Genomic DNA, 4,736 nt, shown 5'->3' on the forward strand with positions numbered 1-4,736 from the left:
CCGGCTTCTGCTGCGTCCCTGTGATGTACCCAGAGCTGTGTCAACCCCAGGACACAGGAGACACCATGGGCCTACCTCAAAGGGACTCCTGATGGAATTTGCTGCTACAGGTGGAAAAAGGTGTAATGGAGAGAAAGAGAGAATGCTGGGGGCCACAGAGAAGAAACAGTGCTGGTAACTTGGGATCTTGGGAAAAGTGTTACAGACGACACGTTTCAGAAGACCTTTTAGGGATGAGGAGTTCACCAAGAGAGAGGGGCCTTATACGTGGAGGAATGAGTAGAGATTTAAAGGAGAGAAAGTGCTTAGTGTCCTCAAGGACTGGCAGGCCCAACCATAAGATTAAAAGAAGAATGATTTGGTGAGTTTGTGTCAGGAAGGTTTTCCCACAGGTAACAGAAAGACAGACCACCTGTAACTTGAGCCCTTAAGACAATTATTGTTTACTGAATAAACAATCTACGGGTTCTCGATGGCTCCAGAATCCGTAGCTCAGTCATGTCCACAGATACTCTGGCTCTCTGGTTCTCCTCAGAACATTGGGCTTCTTCCCCGTGCTTGTCACCTCACGATGGTGGTTGTCAAAGGTACAGCCATCACATCACCATCTACAGTCTCAAGAGGAAGAAGAAAGAGGCAGAAGCCAAAGGGATTCTTTATCAGAAAACAAAAACTTTCCAGCACCATGCCTCCCAGCTGACTTCCTCTTAGGTCTTAGGAAAATAGCTTATTTGCCCAAGCCCACTTATAAGGGAGGTGAGAAGTGAGCATCTGGCCAAAAGAAATGGAACTTCCATACCTGGATTAGATCCATCCTGATCCGTCCCCTGAGGAAAGACACATGGTTGGGTCAGTAGCTAATAGGCTGCAACATTTTTATTAATGTTTGTTTGAGACACGTAAAGCAACGTGAAGAATAACGATTCTTGGGGTGCTTGGATGGCTCAGTCCCTTAACTGCCCGACTCTTGGCTTCAGCTCAGGTCATGATCTCCTTGTTTGTGGGACTGAGCCTCTAGTCGGGCTCTGCACTGAGTGTGGAGTCTGCTTGGGATTCTCTCTCTCCCTCTCTCTCTTTGCCTCTCCGCCCCCCTCCCAAAATAAATCAATAAACATTAAAAAAAGGAATGAAGACTCTCACCAGCTTAAAAAAATAATTGATTATCAACATGGTTAAATCACCCTTATTGGACCCTGTAAGACTCCCCCCTCTCCAGGAGGAACCTCTGTCTTGATCTTAGAAGTTTTTCACTTATTTTCATTTCTTTTTTCCTCCCCACATATATATCTCTATTCAATTTATGGAATTGTTGCATGTAAATATCATACTGCAAATATTATTAACAAATTGCTTTCTTTTGGTTAATATTCTGTTATTGGAATTAATCCATATTGATTCATGTAGCTCTAGTTTCTTTCTTTTCATTGCTATGTGGATGTCCATTATAGATACAATGATTTATTTCTCTTCTGACTGGACTTCGGGAAGTTTCTAATATTTTACTCATAAATGATATTCTTTGACTGTTATTGCTCATATCTCCTGACCTACATGTGTGTACATACAGAGATGTATATGTGTGTATATGTGTGCATGAATATATACGTACACATGAACTCATCTAAGAGATATATCTAGAAGTGTAATTCTGAGTAATAGTGTGTATGTATCTTCATCTCACTGGATGTTGCCAAATTTTCCACCAATGTGGTTGTACCAATTTTTATTTCCCACAGCAGTGGGGAAAAGGTCCTGTTATTTCACCTCCTAAACAAAACTTAGTACCATCAGATGTTTTAGTTTTTGCCAATCTGATGGTATGAAATGGCATCTAATTTTAGTTTAAATGTGTATTTCCCTAATAACGACATTAAGTGTCTTTTCCTGTGTTTGTTGGCAATTGATGTCTCCATGTTAGTGAATTATATCTTGACCACCGTGTCCATTTTTACTAACCTGTCTGTCTTTTGCTCTTCAAATTAGAAAAGTTTTTTATGTGTTCCAGATATTAATACTTTATTTCTTCCCAGCTGTGGGTTATCTTTTCATTTTCTTAAAGGTATCTTTTGATGAACAAAAATTGTTTCATCTTAATGCAAATTGAATTTTTCTTATTTTCCCTATGGTTTGTGAGTTTGGAATGTCATGAAATTTTGTTCTGTATCAGGTTCATAAAGATGTTCAGTTTTCTAATAAAAATTTGTAGACTTTGATATTTAAGTCTTTCTGTAATCAGAGCTTTAACCCACATGATGCTAGGGGTGTCACTGTGTTTTTTCCCCATTAATAACCAGTTACCAATTAAAAAAACATTATTAATTGAATAATGTCATTTTTCCCATACAGCTGCAGTGTCAGCTATAAAAACATGGCCGGCTTCTCAATCCTGTGTCAGGGATCTGTTTGCCTGAGTCAGGACCATATCATCCTGGCTGTAGCTTTGCAATCTTGTCTTGGGAGCTGATGGGGAGAGTCCCCCGCCTTGTTTCCCCTTCAGAGCTGTGTGTCTGCATCGCATAAAATGTGGTGACTCCCTCTTGCCATGCGGCTCCTTCCACCCGGTCTCCACAGCACTGGCTGCTTGTGTTACTCTAACCCACCACGAGCATCTCTGACTTGTCATTTGCACATTGAGCAAAGGGTGGGGTGTTTGGTCCTTCTTCAGGCTGAAAGATCCGCTTCCCATTTGAAGCCCCTGCTGAAAACAGACACCCCATTAGCAGAATTGCATTTCCAGGATAATGGCGCTGGTGTGGACATCACCTGACCACATTAGTGAGCGTGAGGTCGTGAAAGGGGGGAACGGTCTGCTTAACTGTTGCAGGCGCCCAATAAAGCACAAGCCACACCAAAGTCAAGGAAAGCCACGGAGGCTGTGACCCCAGGCAACCCCAGATGGCAGGTGAATGGCCCGCAGGGGGTGGGTTGGAGAGGAGGAGTTGTAACTTGGTTCACGTTGGAGACCCCGAACCCCACCTGCACACCCCGCACCCCCCACGCCCATCCACTTCCTTCTCGAACTTTCAACCCTGCCTCTTCCAGGCCTCCCCTGGCTCTCCAAGCTCTCAGAATCTGATTTAATATTCAGATTCTCTTGCTCCCGGCTCCATTAATCTCTGTTCCATTCTCCTATGGATTTCCTAACTTCTGTTTATGTATTACTAACTGCTATAATACATGCATGCATTCGTATCTTCAAAAATGTTCTAGGGGAAGGTAAAGCATCTCAAGATATGTGCTTGCATATAAGGAGCTGTGCCTCAGGGCAATGCGTCCAAGAATCGGAGGCTAGAATGTCAGACAGACTTGTGACACCCAGGCCAATGTCCTCTCTCTTCTTAAGTCTCCTTCTCCACTCAGGGGACTTCTGGATCAGAGAACTAAATCCGCCAGGGCCAATGCGGCTGACGAGGATTTGCACAGTCCTGCTTGTCCGGGGCTGTCCATGCAACCACAGTGAAAGCACAATAGGGCTTCGAGATATCTGGTTCCCTGGCCTCTGTGTGTGTGTGTGTGTGTGTGTGTGTGTGTGTGTGTGTGTGTGTGTGTGTGTGTGTGTGTCCGCGTGCGCATGCGTGCACGTGCGCGCATGTGCGCTGCATCTACCAACTTTAATAATTACGTGTGCCTCTGAAACTGTAGGAATCGTGATCCGCCCGACTCATGGCAGTTCCTTTTTAATTCCTAAATCCTCACTTCTCCACTGAAGGCGCGGGGTTTTAAAAGCCACTCAGGAAAGGGGGAAAGATCTTGACACCAATTTAAAAGCTTGATTCACCCGGCAGGAACCATCATTTCACTATCAGCCTGGAAACCTTCGCTGTCCAGAATGCAAAAGAAGAGGAGAGGCCAAGGATGAGGGGACGAGCATGCGCAAAGCGCTAAGAGCTGCAGACACACCCTGGCAAAGGGCAGGGCGTTCGAGCCTGGTTGGAACACGCTCAGGCCACCACAGCCTGGGTGGGCCCACCTCACTCACACGTGCAGATGCTGAGGAACTCCCCTTCACAGGGGTGCATAGCTCGGACCCAGTGGCTCTGACACTTGAGCAGACATCAGACTCACCTGGAAGTCTCATTAAAGTAGATTGTGGGCCCTCACCCCAAGTCTGGTTCAGGAGGCTTGGAATGGGGCCCGGGAATTTGCATTCCTAAGGTGATCACAAGAAAAAGATGTTGGGAGAACACAAACCATGTGAGGGAACTATGGCTCCACTCAATTCAGTTAAACATGGTAAGAATGTCTAATACCCATGGGTGTCAGTCACTGTGGGCACAGAAAAAATAAAACAAGATACGGCCCATCCCTCTAGGGGCCTAGGAGTCTAACACCTTCCCTGCCCGCCTGCCAAGATGCTTCTAATGCTTTCAAGGCAGGGTTGTGGGGACCACACCCAGTTAATCCAAACAACCACCCAGAAAGCTTGGAAATGCACAGATACCCAGGTGCCTCCCAGAAAATACAGAACTAGCACACCTGTGATGGATTTAGGAATCTGTATTTTCTTCTTTTTTTTTTCTTTTTTAATGTTTATTCACTTTTGAGAGACAGAGACAGAGTGTGAGGGAGATAAGCAGAGAAAGAGAGGGAGACACAGAATCTGAAGCAAGCTCCAGGCTCTGAGCTGTCAGCCCAAAGCCCGACATGGGGCTCGAACCCTCTAACCATGAGATCATGACCTGAGCCCAAGTCAGATGCTTAACTGACTGAGCCACCCAGGTGCCCCAAAAATCTGT

General features: G+C 45.2%; 1 long non-coding RNA gene across 1 annotated transcript; it reads right to left on the bottom strand.

Annotated features, from left to right (window-relative positions):
* Positions 1-415: 415 nt before the first annotated feature.
* LOC115285854 lies at positions 416-2,690 on the bottom strand. The gene is made up of 3 exons (XR_003905719.1): positions 1,957-2,690; positions 800-827; positions 416-615 (listed from the first exon to the last, which is right to left on the bottom strand). It is a non-coding gene; the product is annotated as an uncharacterized LOC115285854 (long non-coding RNA).
* Positions 2,691-4,736: the final 2,046 nt, after the last annotated feature.

The sequence above is a fragment of the Suricata suricatta genome, chromosome 1 (genome assembly GCF_006229205.1).
Source record: "Suricata suricatta isolate VVHF042 chromosome 1, meerkat_22Aug2017_6uvM2_HiC, whole genome shotgun sequence".
Taxonomy (NCBI): Eukaryota; Metazoa; Chordata; class Mammalia; order Carnivora; family Herpestidae; genus Suricata; species Suricata suricatta.